This window comes from Mus pahari, chromosome X (assembly GCF_900095145.1).
Source record: "Mus pahari chromosome X, PAHARI_EIJ_v1.1, whole genome shotgun sequence".
Classification (NCBI taxonomy): Eukaryota; Metazoa; Chordata; class Mammalia; order Rodentia; family Muridae; genus Mus; species Mus pahari.
The window spans coordinates 82,366,198-82,387,508 of record NC_034613.1 but is presented as its reverse complement, the minus strand read 5'-3'; the positions used below and the strand labels follow the sequence as shown (position 1 = coordinate 82,387,508).

Here is a 21,311-nt window from a genome sequence, read left to right as displayed (position 1 = left end):
ATGTGGGACTGGAGACCTGGGAAGATATGAGGTAAACCTAGCTGATACTCCTAGCATCAGGGGATATGGAGCCTGAAGTGGCTACCTCTTATATCCAGGCAGGACTTCCAGTGGAGGGAGGGGGGGTCATCAACCCATCCATAAATTTCCCCTAAATTTTCCCTGCCTACAAGATGTGTAGGGATAAAGGTGCAGCAGAGATTATGGGAGTGAACAACCAATGACTGACCCAACTTGAGACCCAAGACATGGGAGAGAGCCAACCCCTGACACTATTAATGATACTCTGTTATGCTTGCAGACAGGAGCCTAGCATGGCTGTCCTCTGAGAGGCTCCACCCAGCAGCTGACTGACACAGGTACAGACACCACAGCCACATATTGGACAGAGATCAGAGACTCTTATGGAAGATTTGAGGGAAGGATTGAAGGCCTTGGAGGAGATGGGAACCCCACATGAAGACCTACAGAGCTAATTAACCTGGGCCGAGGGGGCTTATAGAAAATGATTCCCCAATGTCTTAGTCAGGGTTTCTATTCCTGCACAAACATCATGACCAAGAAGCAAGTTGAGGAGGAAAGGGTTTATTCAGCTTACACTTCCATACTGCTGTTCATCACCAAGGAAGTCAGGACTGGAACTCAAGCAGGTCAGAAAGCAGGAGCTGATGCAGAAGCCATGGAGGGATGTTCTTTACTGGCTTGCTTCCCCTGGCTTGCTNAGCCTGCTTTCTTATAGAATCCAAGACTACCAGCCCAGAAATGGTCCCACCCACAAGGGGCCTCTCCCCCTTGATCATTGAGGAAATGCCCCACAGCTGGATCTCATGGGGGCATTTCTCCAACTAAAGCTCCTTTCTCTGTGATAAATCCAGCGGTGTCAAGTTGACACAAAGCTAGCCAGTACACCCAACAAGAGAGCATGCATAGACTGAACCTAGTCCCCTACACATTTGTAGCAGATGTACATCTTGCTCTTCAATGTTGGCCCTGCAACAACTGGAATGGGAACTCTCTCTGACTTGAACTCTGTTGCATGTCTTTAAGATCCCTTTCCCCTAGCTGGGCTGCTTTGTCTGGTCTCAGTGGGAAAGGATGAGCTTAGTCCAGATGAGATTTGAAATGCTAGGTCAGGTTGGTGCCACTTCTCTGAGGAGAAGGGGAGAAGAAAATGGGGGAAGGAGAGTAGGAGGATTGGACTGGGATGGGAGGAGGGAGGAGGGAGGGGATCTGAAATTCAGATGTAAAGTGAATATATATATATATATATATATATATATATATATATGTGTGTGTGTGTGTGTGTGTAAAAGAATTAATTGACCAATTCCAATAATGGCCCTGGGACCTAAACAGAGAGTTCTCAGAAGAAAAAAAGATAAGTAATAACTCAAAAATGATCATCTCAAATTATTAAGGAAATGGAAAAACAACTTTGAGAGATTACATCTCAGTCAGAATGACAAAGATTAGCAAAACAATGGACACCAAATGCTAGAGGGGATGTGGGGAAAAGGGATCCCACATTCATTGTTGGGGAGATTGCAAACTGGTCTGGTACTCTGGAAACATTTGGAGAATTACTAAAATAGAAAAATAAAATCTACCATATGACTAAGCTACACCACTCCTTGGCATATGTCGACAGGACTTAGCATACTATTTCAGAGATACTTGTTTGGATGTGTTCATTACTGCTTTATTCCCAGTAGCTGTAAAATGTAAATGACCTAAATGCCCTTCAACTGATGAATGAATAATGAAAATGTAGTACCTACATACTAATAAGATCATGAAAACTTTCAGGTAAATGGAACTAGAAAATATTAAGCAGGGTAACATAGATCCAGAAAAAAAATTCACTCTCATCTGAGGATCCTAGCTCCAAGTTCTCAAATGTGAATACATATTCTACAGTAGCCGCAGTAACCAGGAAAGGGTGGGGTCAGAGTGTAATAAAGAGTGGTATAATAAAGCAGGGTACAATTAATCTTAAGGGGATAAATTGGTGACTATAATTAGGGATGTCGAAGAAGATAAATACAGAAGAAAGAGGAAACAAGGTAAAATAACAGTACAGATGTCGACATTTTGTAAGGAATCATACCATCAACTATCTATTCAAAAATGCCTATAATACATACAAGTTGGTATAAAAAATATACATAGACAGTTTGTAGTGGCTATTCCTGGTTGTCAACTTGACTATATTTGGAATGAACTACAATCCAGAGTTGGAAGGCTCACCAGTGACCCTAATCTGGAGGCTGGGAGATAGAAGTTTCTGATCTGGATCTTGGTATGGAGATCTTGAGACACAGTGGTGATTGATTCCAGAAGATTAAGACAGGGAGATCTCTGAGTTCAAGGTCATCTGGGCTACATCTTCTGCTGGAGACCATATAAGGACATTGGAAGAAGGGAGTCTGGTTCTTGCTCTTTTGCCTGCTTGCTGTGTGGGACTAAGCAACTGCTAGATCCTTGGACTTCCATTCACAGCTACTACTGAACCATTGTTGGGAATTGGACTGCAGACTTTAAGTTATCAAGAAATTCCTTTACTATATAGAGACTATCTGCAAGTTCTGTGACTCTAGAGAACCCTGACTAATACACAGTTTAAATAAAAATGTCTCATATTGGCTGACAATGCTTTTTTCAAGACTCAAATACCATCTGACTAAAACCCTAATATCATGCATAAGAAATCTTTTGAATTTTGGTTAGAGTTGCCCAAGAGATTTCTAAAAAATTATAGCTTCTTGCTATTGTCTTTGGTTGGCACCCAGGCATGGAAGGTAAATTCTTACTGCTGAAGACATGTTTACTTCAGACACAGGGCCAAGGTACACTGATTTGGAATTGGCCTGAAAGGTTTCTCCCTGAGAACTAGCTTTCATGGCACCAGAAGGCATCATGCACTCTTCCAAGTAAAGGAGGCAACCAACAATTTTACCAACCTCTGACACCTATGAACTGTATCAATGACTAGCATGGCAGTATAACCTTGAGGATGCAATAATGGCATGCATCCATTGGCTGTAACCAACCAATCTCTAATTGGACTTCAGACTCCTCCCAATCAACAAGTGGGAAGTCATGTCTCATACTGGAAACCTAGCCAACTTCTCAATGCCAGTGGCATGAATCTTGGAGGAGAAACTGCAACCACCCCTAAACTAAACCAGTATAATTCCTAACTACCTTGTAAGCATTTGTCCTTACAGTCAAAGGCTAAGTAAGTGTAGTCCTCACCTCTCATCAAAACATCTCTTTGTAACAGACAGATATAATTATAGAAAACCAAATGTGCTCAAAATGCAGTTAGCCCAGGCCCAAAGCTCAGGGATCACTGTGGAAGGGGGGGGGCAGGAGTAGAAAAATTGTAAGAATCAGCAAAACAGGGGGTTTGCTGTGAGATTTGTCTCCTAGGAATGTCAGAAGTTATGCACAATGTCTCACCAACATGAATAAACATGAGTTGAACAAGAACAATAATAGGCATGCTAATGTGGACTTAGGATAGGAAGAAAGTACAGCTGACCTCAACTCTATATACAGAACCAAATGCAAATAAAGAATCCTGAGAGTGGGATAGATGGTCTCCCTCAGGGAAGAACACACCAATTTGCTATCTGATACCAAATGATCAGATAGGATAACAATATATAGGATAGGATATATACAAGTAACAGGTTGTACTTATGTATTTAGGAATATACCTATATATGTATGTAACAAGAATTAATAAAAAAGAGGCCATGAATTTGAAAAAGAACAAGGAAGGTTATATGGGAGGGTTTGGAATGAGGAAAACAGGGAGAAATTATGTAATTACGTAATAATCTAAAATTTTCTTTTAAAGTTTTAAAAATATTATCAATTCTTTGAGAATTCATACAGTTTATTTTTTACTATATTTATCCATTGCTTACAACTCTTCCAAGATCCTCCTCTACCCAATCCAACTTCAACACTGGGCTCGCCTTGTATAGATCAACTACTCCTGAGAATGGGGCCTACCATGAAGTTTAGTCAATATATTAAAGAAAACCAACTTTACTTCTCCCATCAGCATTCAAATTCTAATCGTTCCTTACCTAGGGGTTGGACTAAAGGCCACCTCCAGTTCTCCATACTAATACTGTGCCAGGCTTGTACAGAACCTGCATATGTTTTCACAATCACTGTGAGTTCTTATGGGAGTCTACCCAGTTATACCCAGAAAAAAAGTGTTTTCATGAAGCCATTCACCATCTGCAGCTCTTCCAATTTTTCTTTCCCTTCTTCTGTGAAGATCCCTGAACCTTAACACAAGTCACAGCCACCCCATTTAGGGATGAGTGCCCCAAAGTTTCTTATTTTCTTCATGATGACCAGTTTTGGATCTCTGTATTAATTGACATTTACTACAAGAAGCTCCTCTGATGAGGGGTCAGTGATGCATTAATTTATGCAGGAAGCAATAAGTCAGTACGAGTTATTTTAATTCTATGTCATTTTATCAAGATAATAGTAGTAGTTTGATTGCAAGAGCCAGTGTCCTGTTTGATTATATTAGGCATTAGTTAAATCTTATAGAGCTTTTTGTAAATATAGTAAAAAAAAAGTTGTTTAATTTTAGAATATTCATGTCATTGTTGTACCAGTGGGGGCATCTTAATTTTCATTATTGTAGCTCATAGAGTTCAAAGCTGGATGAGACTAATGAGAACTTTTCTTCTTTCGTAGTGTTCATAGTATCTTCCACCACGGAAAGCTAGCTAATGAGGGTGAAGCTTTCAGATGAGTACCAGCTGTGTATGTGCCAATATTCTATGACTCAAGTATGTGGTGAATTCAGCAATATATTCTTATTGTCATGTTTTCAGGGATAACCAATGACAATACAATGAATAGCCTGTAATGTATGGTAATTCATCATATAATAATTTAAAAAGATACAACCCATTCCCAGTACTGTTTTTTTTTTTTTATTTGCTAGAGTGTGACATATAAGTGAGGTATTCTCTGCACTCCCATTATCTGGTGACTCAACTTAAACTGTATTTATGAATGTATGTTTTTAGGAGGATTCTGTAGTAATAAGTGTCTGTATGGCTATTCAAAAGGCCATTCGTGTTAGTTATCTCTCCCCAAATTCTCTCCTCTTCCCTACCCTGCCCTCCCATCCCTACCCTATTTGATCCTTCCTGTTCCATTTTCCCCATTCTTACTTTATAATACTATATCTTGTTTTCCCTTCCTTGAAAGATTCCTTCCTCCCCCATTGTGATGGTTATTCTTGCTTGCCAACTTGACTACATCTGGAATTAACTAAAATCCAAAAATGGAGCGCACACCTGTGAGGGATTTTTGCTTAATTTGAAATAGGTAGATCCACTTCTAATCTGGACCTGTGAGGTAGGAAGATACATGCCTTTAATCTGGATCTTGAGATGGGAAGACATATACTTCACTTTGGATCTTGAAGCAGAAAGACGCACCTCTAATCTGGGCCACACCTCCTTCTGGAAACTTGTATAAGGAAGATTTTGCTGTTTGATTGCTTGCTTTTGCCTTGCTAGGAAGTCCATTCTCCATTGAAGCAGAAACTTAAGGGTTCTTTGGAGAGTCACTTGTGTTGGATGGTGTTTTGCCAGGTCAAACTTGTGAAGGAACGTTTTGTTAAAGTGGACACAGGTGTGAAAGGCTAAGGCAGACTCAAGAAGGGATGTTTTGCTGAAGCAGACACAGGAGAGAGAATGTTCTAAAGCAGCAAGGGAAAGTACACACAGTGAAGAATTCCTTGCTAACAACATGCATGTATTGGCCTGCCTTACATTTCATAGTTGAGCTCCAGTTGTTGGGACTCTGAGGACTTAGGCTGATTGGATGCACATGGTGAGGCAAGACCTGTGCTGAGGCAAAACACTTGAGAACCTGTGATTTTTGGAGTGACAGAGAGCTTGGCTTGCTGATACAGCTGGCTGTGCACTGCTTGGGGGTCTCCCATCTTCACTGATCTTCACTTCCCTGAGAGAGGCACAGCCAAGAACTTCTCCTGGTGTTCCTGTTGGTCCCTACTGCTGGCTTGAGGTGAGGCTGAGGCCTGGCTGTCTCTGCTACATCATCACCACTGTTGCTAACCTGACTCTACTGAACTGGACTGTGGGTGTATCTGTGAAGTATTTGTGAGTGGGTCAAGCTGTATCCTAACCTGTGAATAAAACTTTTGATTTCCAGACAACAGACAGGAGTTGCTCCAAAGAACCTTTTTTGTTTGTTTCTTTTTTAAAGATTTATTTTATAGATCTACCCGAAGACCCAGGTATTCCATTCTTGGAAATATACCCAAAAGATGCCCCACCATGACACAAGAGCACATGATCCACTCACTCACTATGTTTATAGCGGCCCTATTTGTGAAAGCCAGAATCTGGAAACAACCAAGATGTCCCATGACAGAAGAATGGATACAGAAAATGTGGTTCATTTATACAATGGAATACTACTCAGCTATTAAGAACGAGGACATCCTGAGTTTTGTAGGCAAATGGATGGAACTAGAAAATATCATCCTGAGTGAGGTAACTCAGACAAAAAAGGACATGCATGGTATGTACTCAGTGATAAGTGGATATAAGACAAGACAAATAAAACAAAAAACAAACAAAAACCCCAAACCAAAACAAACCAAAACAACAAAACAAAACAAAAAAACCCAACCATACAGAATACTCAAGATACAGTCCACAGAACTCAAAAAGTTCAACAAGCTGAAGGGCCCAAGTGAGGATGCCTCAGTCCCACTTGGGAGAGAGAAGAAAGAAATCACAAGTGGGGAGGGAGGTAAGAACCTGGGAGGGAAAGTGGATGGGGTGGGGGCAGAGTCGGGGGGGAGGGAAACCTGATCTCCTGATCTCTATTGGGTGAGGGAAAAGGACTGAATCCCTGAGGCCCATGGGCAACCTCAGGAAATAGGATGTTGGGGGACATCCCCCCAACCCAAGAATGCACCAGAGACCTGGGAGGTGAGAGACTCCCAGGACTCAAAGGGAGGGACCTTAGATGAAGTGCCTACAGTGGGGAGAGGGAACTTATATAGAGCCCACCTCCAGCAGGAAGACAGGACATCAAGTGAGGAATGGGGTTGCCATTCCACAGTCACATTTCTGACCCACAATTGTTCCTGTCTGAAAGAATTACAGGGATGGAAATGGAGAGGAGCCTGAGGAAAACAAGGTCCAGAGACAGGCCCAAAGTGGGATCCAGCTCAAGGGGAAGTCCCAAGGCCCGACACTATTACTGAGGCTATGGAGAGCTCACAAAAAGGGACCTAGCATGACTGCCCTCTAAAAAAATCCAACAAGCAGCTGAAAGAGTCAGATGCAGATATTTGCACCCAACAAACTGACAGAAGCAGCTGACCCCTGTGGTTGAATTAGGGAAGGCTGAAAGAAGCTGAGGAGAAGGGCAATCCTGTAGGAGGACAAGCAGTCTCAATTAATCTGGACCCCCGAGATCTCTCAAACACTGGACCACCAAACAGACAGCATACACCAGCTGATATGAGGCCCTCAGCACACATACAGTAGAGGACTGCCAGGTCTGTGTTCATTCAGAGATGATGCACCTAACCCTCAAGAGACTGGAGGCCCCAGGGAGTTTAGAGGTCAGGTGGGGTGGGGGGTGGGGGCATCCACATGGAGCTGGGGTGGGGTTGGGAGGAGGTGTTGGATGCAGAGCAGTCAGATGGTGGATGGGGAGGGGCAGGGAATGGAATATGGAGTGTAAAAAATGAACTATAAATAAAATTAAATTTAAAAAATAAATTAAAAAATGTTTCTTTTGGTTGGAGAAATGGCTCAGCAGTTAAAAGCACATATAGTTTCTTAAAGTTTTCATTATATATTTTATTTTATTTTTTCCTTTCATTGAAAATAGTTTCTTTTCTTATACAATATATCCTGATTATAGTTTCCCCTCCCTCTGTTCCTCCCAGTTCCTCTCCACCTCCCCTCCACTCTGGACTCTTATGAGGTGCTGGATCTTCAGACTGTGTTCTTCAAGTATGAGTAAGATAGTTACAACCACCTCAAGAGTCTCATAGAACAGTGCTCTGTGCCTCTGTCCCCATCCATCTTCTTAGAACTAGCAAACAAGATCTACAAGTGGAGAAAGTGACCTTAAAATTGTAGAGGCTAGGAGGAAGGAATCTCAATAAATTATTGTTTAACATCCAAAAAAGGAAGAAAATATTGTTTCTAAGTGATAAGAACAAAAGATGACAAAATAAAATATAAGACAATGTAAAAAAATATCATTGAAACTGGACTAAGCAACTCAACAGGAGGAAAACAGTCCCAAGAGCAAGCCAAGAATCAGAGGGTGACTGGTCCACACAATCAGGAGTTCCATAAAAATACCAAGCTGAAAGCTATAGTAAATATACAGTGTACCTGGGTACCATCAGCCACCAGTATATGACATAGGGACTAGGCTGAGTGGAAGTATAGACTGCAAACAACGGATGTGAAAGGATGAGAAAATAATCTGGACTTTAAGTGAACAATGTTTTTAAATAGCAGCTAATCTAAAAATATTGTGAAATGTTTGAGGAATTTCTTATAATAGAACCAGGCTAAAAGGAAAGCCCATCATACATTATATTAAGCATCAAATATTGTATGCAACAAAATAATAATCTGTATGAAATTAACTTTTAATATTCTACAGCTGTAGAAAAGTTAAAAAAATATGTTGTTATAATCAGTAGCAGAAACCCATGGTGAATGTTTTAACTTTTATAAATACTAATTGTTTCACAGCTAATGTACAGTGAAGTCTTGAGCTCACAAATGATCCAACTGAAACTTTATTTTTAGTCTTTGGAAAAATATTAATATTAATTTCTGAGTAACTTTGTTCTTCACACCGAAAACTGTACTGTATGTCTAAATTTATAACTCCATTTAATCTTGTTTGAGAAAATAGTTTAAAGAGTGTATGATATCAAAAGAAAACATTCATATGTACAAAATTTAAGTAATAAGTTATTCTTTACCAGTCCCAATATATAATGAGTAAAATTCACATTCCTTTTTCCAAAATTTCAAATTAAAGGCACTACAAATTACTACCCTAGTCTTTTCTGATTTAGTCTACATGAAACCTTGCGTACCCAGGGCAAGCAAGCATTGTGTTGTTGCTAATTTCATGACCTTTGTCTCAAATATTCTCCTCGATTCATCTCTGTTTTCACACACACACATACACACACATGTGAAATATATATATGCACCCCTCGGAGCTAATAGCGGAGATGAGAAACAGTGGGTTTGCACTGAAACTTGACCACAAATGATCCATCACAGGACTATGTTGCAAGTGACTGTGAAGAAGACCCTGAAGTTGAGTTTTTAAAGTCGCTCACCAACAAGCAGAAGCAGAAGCTCCTCAGGAAATTGGATAGACTTGAAAAGAAAAAAAAAAGAAAGAAAAAGAAAAGTGATAAGAAAAAGAAGTTACAGAAGAGCAAAAATAAACACAAAAAAACCGTAAAAACAAATCCCCTTCCTCCTCCTCCTCTTCCTCCTCCTCGCAGACATCAGATAGCAGCAGTGAGAGTGATAACAAAGAAAAGAAAAGAGAGAAAGAGAAGAGGAAGAAAAAGAAGAAAACCAAATGTTCTGAAAGTAAGTCCAGTGACTGTAAGGAGGGCAAGTCTGAGAACATGCTTTATGAAGAACTTTCTAGCAGTCATAGTGACAGGGGGAAAGCCCAGGAAAAATTAAGGTTTCTAAAACAAGAGAGTTCTGGGGAGAATAGCACATGGGTCCAATCGGCTTCTGACCGGAAATCCAGAAGCCACCGACACAGTCCAGAGAAGAAAGGGTCTGACAGANACAGGGGNATCCGAAGTCGNAGCCGGGCTNAGAGCAGCCGGCGAAGCGGAAGCAGGAGTCCTTGCCGTCAGAAGCACAGGGAGGCAAGGAGCCGGCCGCACTGGAGCCCTAGTGAAGAGCAGAAGGGAAGAAAGGGCACCAGAAGCCACGGTGAAGGTGGCCATAGAAGAGAGCATGCACCCTGAGCACCCAGAAGATAAGGGAGAGGCAGCAGGCTCAACAGAGCTCTGGAGCAGCCACCTGGACATCGAGGACATCTTTAGCAAGAGCTAACATACACACTGTTATCTAATTTAAAAAAGTCAATTCATTTTCCATCTCTGTAAACTGCTGTTTCAAGTATTAAAGCACCACTGTACCACAAGCTTAAGCTTGCAGATATTTGCAGGGAATTTAGGGTATTTAAGTGTTTTTTGTTTTGTTTTGTTTTGTTTTCTGTGGTGGTGGTGGTTTTCTTGTTGGTAGCTGTTTCTTCTGCCTTGTACCAGATTTAAAATATGTACGTAATTCTGTGATTTTGTTGTTGTTTTGAAACACCATTAAAACAGTGACAGAATCTTGAATAATTATCAATTCAAATTTGTTATTTTAAGATTTGAATATGCTTGAAACAAAATGTAATCATTGTTGAAACTGACTAGGGTGAATAAAACACTGGATATCAAAAAAAGAAAAAAGAAACTCAAGAAGAAGGAAGAACAAAGTGTGGATACTTCCTTCCTTCTTAGAGTGGGGAACAAAATACACATGGAAGGAGTTACAGAGACAAAGTTCAGAGCTAAGACTGCCCCACCCAGGGATCCATCCCATAATCAGCCACCAAACCCAGACACTATTGCATATGCCAGCAAGATTTTGCTGACAGGACCCTGATATAACTGTCTCTTGTGAGGCTATGCCAGTGCCTGGCAAATACAGAATTGGATGCTCACAGTCATCTATAGGATGTAACACAGGGCCCCCAATGGAGGAACTAGAGAAAGTACCCAAGGAGCTGAAGGGGTCTGCAACCCTATAGGAGGAACAACAATATGAACTAACCAGTGCCCCCAGAGCTCGTGTCTCTAGCTGCATATGTAGCAGAAGATGGTCTAGTCTGCCATCAGTGGGAGGAGAGCCCCTTTGGTCTTGCAAACTTTATATGCCCCATACAAGGGAACACCAGGGCCAAGAAGTGGGAGTGAGTGAGCAGGGGAGCAGGGTGGGGGGAGGGTATAGGGAACATTCGGGATAGCATTTGAAATATAAATGAAGAAAATATCTAATCAAATAATTAAAAAAAATCTCAGTCCTGTGTCTTCAGCAAAATGCCCCTAAACTCCTGGGCAACAATGAAGAGCTACATTAATGGGTTCTGTTGTTTTGGGAATCATGTGGACTACCCTGACCAACAACTTGAAAGAAAGTTTCTTCTGTCTGATACTGGGATCATTTTCAGCTCTTCATCTGACAGAAGATTAATATATACAATATACAAAGCACCCAAAAGGAAAGAATCAAGAAAAAATGATCCAAATAAAAAGTGGGCTAGGGGTTTAAACTGAGAGTTCTCATAGAAGACATATAAAGGTAGCTGAGAAATAGCTTAAAAAGTGCTTATCATCCTTAGAAATTAGGGAAATGCAAATGAAAACAACTTTTGAGACTTTGCCTGACCGCAGTCAGAACAGCTAAGATCAACGAAGTCACGACAAATGCTGGAGAGGTTGTGCTGAATGATGAATCTTAATTCCCTAATATTAGGAATACAAATTAGTGCAGTTACTCTGGAAATCACTGTGGAGATTTAAAAAAAAAATCAGAGTGGAAAAATCTCAAAAGTTGAAAATAAATCTACCATGTGACCCAGCTATACCACTCTTTGGCATATACATAAGGGCTTAACATTCTACTCCACAAATACTTGTTCAGTCATGTTCATAACTTCTCTATCCACAACAGCCAGGCAATTAAAGCAATCTAAATGTTCTCCAACAGAAAGTGGATAATAAAAAGTTGGCACATAAACACACTGGAATACTATTCATCTGTAAAGAACAATGACATCATGAATTTGCAAGTAAGTAAACAGACTTAGAAAAGATTATATTGAGTGAGGTAACCCAGACCCAGAAAAACCAACCAACCAACCAACCAACCAACCAACCAACCAACCAACCACACATTCTCTCTCATCTGTGTTTTTTAGCTCAAAATCTTCCTATATGAGTATGTAACATGTAGTAACCATAGAAACCAACATAGTGTAAATATAAAGGAACCATATTGGGGATGAGGTAGAAAGAGAATAGTAGGTTACAGATAACATGAGGTGGGAAATGGAATAGTGGAGAGGGCCAACAACTAAGGAGAAAAAAGAGGAGGAAGAGGAGGGCAACGAATCCATAATGAAAAGATGGAACGAGGGAAAAATAACACCAGGGTTGTTTGATAATGACTAAAGGAATCAAGATTTTTATAGTTACTTAAAATTATACATTATGGGCTATATTAGTACCTTTATATTAGTACCTTCCTTCTTCTGGCTTCCTTGGGAACTGTATGCACATGGTACAAAGACATATGTGCAAGCAACACACACATATATAAAAATGGTAAAATTTAAAAAGAATTTACACTAAAATAAAAATTTAAACATTTCAATTGGGGTTGGGTAAAACAGAATAGATACAAAAATGTATAAAAGATACGTTTCACGATTGTCAATGGATTTCTAAAGCCATAGATAACAGCTAATCTAAGTACTTCATATGCACAGTGATCATGAATTTTGCCTCTTGAAGTTCAACAGAAAAACTAACATGGACTTATTTTCCTTCTTTACAATTTCGTAAATGGAAGACTTATTCTTTCTTTGGGAAATCATTTGTGAAACTGTTATATTTTCATTTATATGTAGCACTTTTAATATTATTTGAATTTACAGCATTATTCATCTTGTGTTTCAGACATATGAAGTAAACTAAGGATTACTTAAACACAAGCACTCCAATTCTATGACAGTTGATCTCGTGGCTTATACAGCTACTACATGGCAAACACATGTCAACTGTATATGGTATAGATACATTAGACAAAGTGGTTATTCTGGACTGCATGGGACAGAACAGAATGGCATAATATTTTACCATGCTACTCATAATAGTAGGTAATAGGGATCTGCAATTTAATGCTTAAATTGTTTATTTATGTAATCCCCCATTTAATGTTTTCAGTTGTGGTTGCCAGTTACCACAAAGTAAAACTGAGTATTAGGGATGACTAATTTACTTGGCATCAAACAAAGCAAAGAATTATATAGCCCAAGAGACACAGATAGATGTTATAAGACACACTGAACAGATAAAAAAGGAATATTTATTCTATAGTATCACTTAGTATGAAATAAAATGCACACACACACACAAAATCTCATAATGATTCATCCTTACAGTTGAAGAGATGGCACAACAAGTAAGAGCACTCATTACTCTTCTACAGAGCCCTAGTTTAATACCCAGCATTCACATGGCAGCTTACAACCATCTGTAACTGCAGCCCAAGGGGATCCAACACCTGCTTCTGGACTCCTTGGGAACTGTATGCACATGGTACAAAGACATATGTGGAAGCAACACACACACATATATAAAAATAGTAAAATTTAAAAAGAATTTACACTTAAATAAAAATTTAAACATTTCAATTGGGGTTGGGTAAGACAGAATAGATACAAAACCAAATAAATTTTTTAAAAGTGGTGCATTTTATACAGACCAATGGCAAAATATACCACGAATTAATTATGAATACGTATGGTTAGATAATGTTGTCATTAACATATAAAAATATAATATACTAATATATTCCATTATTATAAACTAATATAGTCCAGATACTATGCTGTATTAGAGCTATATATAATACAACTCAAAAATGATATAGCCAATATTCCCATAGAATAATTTAATTGTAAAAAAGACATTCATGAAATGATACTGAAATGATTATACATATGTAATTACAAACTTTAATACAAATGATTTTAAGTTTTTAAAAAATAATTTGGAGATTCAGCTCTGTAATTTACTAGCTATATGACTCTCAGCAATTCACTTAGCCTTTATGGCTTAGTTTCTCTATCTGTAAGATAGGAGCAGCACCAGATAAATTAAAGGGGTGTTTAAATAAGGTGGATATAGAAAACATTTAGTAAAATTCCTGTAACATAGCAACTGCACACTAAATGGAAACCCTTAATATTGCTGCTAGTATCCACAATGATATCCTTTCACCTCTCATTTAAGCATTATCTTTTAAGCAACAACTCAACGTTTTTTGTTTCACTTTTTCCTGGCAAGAAGTAGATGCAATAAGATAGACTAGAAGTAGATAGAAGGCAAGTGACATCTATGAAAGAAGAGAGACATCTGAGAAGGTAGATAACTCATGTGAATAATGAAAATCTTACTGAACAAATGAATCAAAATATATTTGTTATATTCTGTGTCTGATTATATATGAAATTATCAAAAACTGTTAAAATGCTTTTATTATATAGCATGTAAAATTTCATTTCTTAGATTATATAATTACACTGAAGTATTCTTCAATAAGGCTAAAAAAATAATGGGTTGATATAGTTTTTAAAAAATCCATGAAGTCCAATTTGTGCTGTCTATATCCTCTTAGAAATGTGGCCTTTCACTGGAAAATAGGTGACTTTTATCAGTCATCATAACTGAATTTCCTTTTCCACAAATATCAATTGCCAATAGGTCCTCAGGTAGGCATAGGACTTTGTGCCTACCACCCCTCTCTTGTGGGGATTTTAGTTTGATTAGAGTTTGCAATGGTTTTATGCATACAATCATAAATTCAAATGCACAACTGCCTTTCTAAGTCTTGAAAACAGTTTTCATATAGTCATCTAACACTTCTGGTTCTTCCAGTCATTGAATCCCTCTTTTGCAATGATCACTGAGTCTTGAGAGAATGGGCATCATATACATGTTTCATTTAGGGCTGAATATTTCAGTCTTATGTTCTCTGTATATTGAATGGTAGGGGATCTTTGTGTTAATTGCCGTTTACTACGATAAGCCTCTCTCTGAGGACAGCTGAGAGATGTACAAATCTATGGGTATAATAAGTCATTAGTAAATGGTGTATGATTTCTACTTTCTGAAAAGAAACCAGAGTACTTACTGGGGAGAGACAACTGATTTTGGGGGCATTTGAGGGGTGAAGTAAAAATCTAGTGCAATGAAAATTCCCAGGAATATATAAGTGTGACTCAATCCATCTCCTGTAACCAGTTACAACTTTCACTGGAGGGACTGGTACACCAATCCAGCCTCAAAACCTTCAATCTACAATTTTTTTCTGCCTTCAAGACATGCTGGGTGGGATAAAGGTCACATAGAAATTCTGGGAAGAGCTAACTAATAATTGGTAGGTTAGGACCCATGCCAGAAGAGGGAGCCCACCCCTGACACTGTCTAGAGGACTAGGAACCAGAGGCTGGATAGCCCAGTGATCTAGGATAGAACCAATCACAAGTGGAAAAAAACTCAATAAAATGATTCCTAATGATACTCTGCTATACTCCTAGACCTGAGCCTAGCATAATCATCATCAGAGAGGCTTCATCCTGCAACTGATAGAAACTGATGCAGAGACACACAGCCAAAAGTTAGGCAGAGCTTAGGGAATCCTACAGAGATGGGGGTAAGGACTGTAGAAACCAGAGTCTAGGACACAACACATGAAAAGGGACCACAGAATCAACTAACCTGGGCTTACACTGGCTCACAGAGACTAGGTAGCCTGCATGGGTATGACCTAGGTCCTCTAAATATATGTTACGGTTGCATAGCTTGGTTTTCTTCTGAGACATCTAGCATTGGGAGTGGGAGCTGTCTAACTCTTACCCTTTTCCTCCTTGTCCAGCTTTAGTATGAGGGGAGGTACCTAGTCTTATTGCAACTTGATATGTCATGTTTAGTTGATATCTCTGGGATGTCTGCATTCCAGAAAAGGGGGTGCTGGGAAAAGACGAAGAGGGAAGTGAAACTGCAGTTTGGAGCCCCTTGGTCGAGTGTGTGTGGGGGTGCTTGATGACCCAAGATAGGGGAACACTAGGCTGCTGAGGTAGGAGTGAGTGGGTGAGGGAGTACCATCACAGAGGCAGGGAGAGGGAGGAGGGGATGTGGGCTTGTGGAAGGGAAACTGGGAAGGAGGATAACATTTGCAATTAAAATAAATATAATAACTAATAAAAACAAAACAAATCAAAAGCTTCTGAAAGGCAAATACCGTCAATGAGACAAAATGACAACCTATGCATTGGTAAAAGATATTTACCAACCCTACATATGATAGAGGGATAATATCCAAAATATACAAAGAACTCAAGAAGTTAGGCTCCAGAGAACCAAATAACCCTATTACAAATGGGGAACAGAGGAACAACAATATAAACTAACCAGTACCCCCAGAGCTCCCAGGGACTAAGCCACCAACCAAAGAAAACACATGGAGGGACTCGTGGCTCCAGCTGCTTATGTAGCAGAGGATGGCCTAGTCAGTCATCAATGGGAGGAGAGGCCCCTGGTTCTGTGAAGGCTCTATGCCCCAGTGAAAGGGAATGCCAGGAAGTGGGAGTGGGTGGGTTGGTGAGCAGGGGGAGGGGGAGAGGATAGGGAGTTTTCAGAGGGGAAACCAGGAAAGGCGATAACATTTGAAATGTAATAAAAGAAATATCTAATTAAAAAATGGGTAACAGAGCTAAACAGAGAATTCTCAACTAAGGGAACTCAAATGGCTGAGAAGCACTTAAAGAAATGTTCAGTATCCTTAGTCATCAGGGAAATACAAATCAAAGCGACCACCTTACACTGATCAAAATGGCCAAGATCAAAAATGCAGGTGACAGCACATGTTGGCCAGGATGTGGAGAAAGAGGAACATTCCTCCATTGGTGGCAGGATTGCAAGCTAGTAAAACCACTTTGGACATCAATCTGGTGGTTCCTCAGAAACTTGGAAATAGTTCTACCTGAAGACCCAGCTATACAATTACTGGGCATATACCCAAAAGATGCTCCAACATATAACAGGGATACATACTCTACTATGTTTATAACACCCTTATTTATAATAGCCAGAAGCTGGAAAGAACCCAGATGTCCCTTAACAGAAGAATGAATACAGAAAATGTGGTACATTTACCCAGTGGAGGTACTATCCGGGTATTAAAGACAATGACTTCATGAAATTCAAAGGCAAATGGATGAAACTAGGAAATATCCTAAGTGAGGTAACCCAGATGCAAAAGAACACACATGATATGTATTCACTGATAAGTGGACATTAGCCCAAAAGCTCAGAATACCCATGATACAACCTACAAACTATATGGAGCTTAAGAAGGAGGCCAAGGTGTGGATGCTTCAATCCTATATAGAAGGGGGAACAAAATAATTACAGGAGGTAGAGGGAGGGAGGAACCTGGGAGGGAGAGAGGATGGTGAGGGGAAAGGGGGGCAGGATCAGGTATTGGAAGAGACAAGAGAGAAGTACAGAGGGTCAGCAAATTGAATAAAAATATGTAGCAGTAGAGGATGAGGAACTGGGGTAGCCACTAGACAGTCTTAGACACCAGGGAAGCAAGAGCCTCCCAGAACCCAATGGGGATGACTTTATCTGAAATATGCAACAAAGGGAATACAGAACCTATAGAGACCACTTCCAATAGATAGGCATGGCCCTCAGTTGATGGATGGGGCCACCAATCCATCTCAAAATTTTTAACCCAGAAATGTTCCTGTCCAAAGGAAAGGCAGGGATAAAAAATGCAACAGAGACTGAAGGAACGGACATCCAGAGACTGTCTCACCTAGGGATCCATCCCATCTCTAGATATGAAACCCCAACACTATTGCTGATGCCAAAAAGGGCTTGCTAACAGGAGTCTGGCATGGCTGATTCCTGAGAGGTTCTTCCAGCACCCGACCAATATAGATGCAGAAACTCAGAGCTAACCATGGGACTGAGCCTGGAGACCTCAATGGAACAGCTAGGGGAAGGTCTGAAGGAGCAGAAGTGGATTGCACCCCCATAGGAAGAACATCAATATCAACTAACTAGAAACCCCAGAACTCCCAGGGACTGGGAGTATACATGGAAGGATCTATGGCTCCAGCTATATATGTAGTGGAGGATGGCCTTATCTGACATCAATGGGAGGGGAGGCCCTTGGTCCTATGGAAGTTTGATGCCCCAGCACAGGGAGAGGCTAGAGTGGTGAGGCAGGAGTAGGTGAATGGGTGAAGGAGCACCCTCATAGAGGCATAGGGGAGGGGAAGAGGGGGGTGGAATGGGGAGGGTTATGGAGGGGTAGCCGGGAAGGGTTGTTACATTTGAAATGTAAACAAATAAAATGATTAATTAAAGAAAAGAAAGTCAACACTGGATAGTTGAAAGAATTTTTTAACAAAGAGAAAGAAATGCCTGGAAAATTTGAAATTTTATAGATGAAAAGCTTTGTAAGAAAATAAAATATTCAGTGGAAAGTCTTGTCAATACAATGGATAAAGTTCAAGTATAGCAAGTCTTAAAGCCAAGGAAGATGAATGTGAACATCTATACAACAGCAATGATAAAATAATAAGTAAGTACAAACAGAACAGAAGAGCTGTCAGATACTATTAAAAGAACACACTTCTGAAGCATGAAAAAGGAAGCAGAGCATTTCAAGCTAACAGCTTCGATGATATATTTAATAAATCCACAGCAGAAAATTCCACAAATCTAATGAAAGAGATGGCCATCCAGATACAGGAGGCATTTTATACATTAAGCAGATAAGACCAGGAAAGAACCTCTCTAGAATAGAGTTAAACATAAAGGATACACAACATAAAAAATATTGAAAGCTGCAAAAGGGAACCAAAAAGCCACATATAGTTAAACCCATTTGAATAACAGCAGGTTTCTCAAAAGAAATTCTAAAAGCTGAGAGGGTGTGAAAAAAATGTACTCCAAATTTTCTGAAAGACATTAACTGCCAAATCAGATTACTATATCCAGTAACACCATCTTTCACAATTGGAGAAAGGAAAACTCTCCATGAAGTACACAAACTAAAGGGATTTATAGCCACAACGCAAGTGCCCTGAACGCTGGTGATCCCATTTCCATAAAATTAATACTACTGTATATAAAGGCATGTGTTGACCTCAACCCCAAATAGACCTTGATTTGAATACACTCAGACAGGCTACCCAGACAAAAAACATTAAAAAAGAAATATCACTGTTCAATGACATTATGGATCAGATCAACTTAACAGGCTATTCCACCCAAAGTCTAGAGAATATACATTGTTCTCAGTAGTTCATGATACTATTTCTAAAACAGATCACATTTCAGGACAAAAAAAATACATAGCAAATACAGAAAAATCAAAATAATTTCTTAGAATCGATCTGTTCACAATTGGATAACATAAGCCTCAGTATCGTCCACCAATAAACCCTGTAAGATACAACAGTGATTATTCTGACAAGTCAAGCGTAGAATAGTGGCATTAATGTTATGGGAGTAATCAACCACTTTCTGATCAGATCAAAGGCCCACTCCTTGAGATGGAGCTTATACATGTTGCTATTAAACTAGCCAAAAACCTCTGACTAGATAAGTCATAGGACTTATAGAAGCCAATAGTATTACCATGAAAAATGAACACAGTACTAAAATGACTCCTAATGACCGATAGATGTGCCTACAGAACACAGACTATCTCTCTCTACCCTCATAAAAGAACCTCCTCTTTGAAGTAGATGACACCAATCACAAAGATTCCCAACTAGTTAATATGCTGAGAACAAAATACCGTGGTGTGCTTAGCCCAAGATCATACATTCATATTTCACCCCCTCACACACAAGCTAAGGGATTTTTGTGGAAGAGGGGTTAGATGTTTTGAATTAAGATTTTTTTTTTTTTGGTTTTCAAGACAGGGTTTCTCTGTGTAGCCTTGGCTGTCCTGGAACTAACTTTGTAGACCAGGCTGGCCTCAGAACTCAGAAATCTGCCTGCCTCTGCCTCCCAAGTGCTGGGATTAAAGGCGTGTGCCACCACCGCCTGGCAGTTAGGCTCTTTTTGCATTTTCTTTGATTGTTGTGTCCATGTTCCCTATGGAATATTCTGCACCTGAGATTCTCTCTTCCATCTCTTGTATTCTGTTGCTGATGCTCGCATCTATGGTTCCTGACATCTTTCCTAGGATTTCTATCTCCAAACTTGTATCCTTTTGTGATTTCTTTATTGTTTCTACTTCCATTTTTAGATCCTGGATGGTTTTGTTCAATTCCTTCACCTGTTTGGTTGTGTTTTCATGTAATTCTTTAAGGTAATTTTTGTGTTTCTTCTTTAAGGGCTTCTACCTATCTACCTGTGTTCTTCTGTAATTCTTTAAGGATTTTTGTGATTTCTCTTTAAGGCCTTCTACCTGTTTAGCTGTGTTCTCCTGTATTTCTTTAAGGGAGTTATTAATGTCCTTCTTAAAATCTTCTTTCAGCATCATGAGATATGATTTTAAATCCGAATCTTGCTTTTCCGGTGTGTTGCCGTATCCAGGACTCACTGTGGTGGGAGTACTGGGTTCTGATGCTGCCAAGTAGTCTTGGTTTCTATTGGTAATATTCTTGCATTTGCCTTTCACCATCTGGTAATCTCTGGTGTTAGATGTTCTTGCTGTCTCTGGCTGGAGATTGTTCCTCTTGTGAGTCTGTCAGCCTGTGTCAGCACTCCTGGGAGACAAGCTCTCTCCTGGCAAGGCCACTGCACAGAGAGCTGTGGAACAACCCTGCCTCCTGGGTGCAGATGTAGGCCTGTAACTCCCTGTCCCTGAAGCTCTGCTGCTTCTGAGGCCTGTGCTCTCCTGAGTGGACTGGCCTTAGAGTGTCACCAGAGAGAAAATGGTGGCCACCCCTGAGTACCAGAGTCAGAGCACTCCCTGGAGGCAAGCTCTCTCCTGGAAGAGAAGGTGCACAGAGGATTGAGGATTGGCTCCACCTGGGTGCAGATGTAGGCCTGTAGGCCCCTGTCTCAGATGCTCTGCAGTGCCCACATAGTCCATTTAAAATTAACAACAGGAAAGAGCAAGAGACTTTCCATATCTTTGGAGATATTCAAAAATTTTTTATGTAGGATGCCCAAAGTGTTCCAGTTTTATCAAAATTATTTTCCTTTAATATACATAATTTAATTGCCAAAAGTTCAAGAAAAACAGCAAGAGAACAACGGTGTCACTATTAACTGCACTATTGTGATAAAAAACTGCATGGTACTGGTAGAGTGACAGACAGGTAGATCAATGAAATAGAATTGAAGACCCAGAAATGAACCCACACACCTATGGTTACCTGATCTTTGACAA

At 39.8% G+C, this 21,311-nt stretch overlaps 1 protein-coding gene and 1 pseudogene across 1 annotated transcript in view; one reads left to right on the top strand and one right to left on the bottom strand.

Annotated features, from left to right (window-relative positions):
• Window positions 1-21,311, bottom strand: part of Zc3h12b (zinc finger CCCH-type containing 12B) — a 188,963-nt gene that overhangs the window by 90,031 nt on the left and 77,621 nt on the right. The window lies entirely within an intron of this gene.
• On the top strand, window positions 9,278-10,072 carry LOC110314419 (annotated as a pseudogene).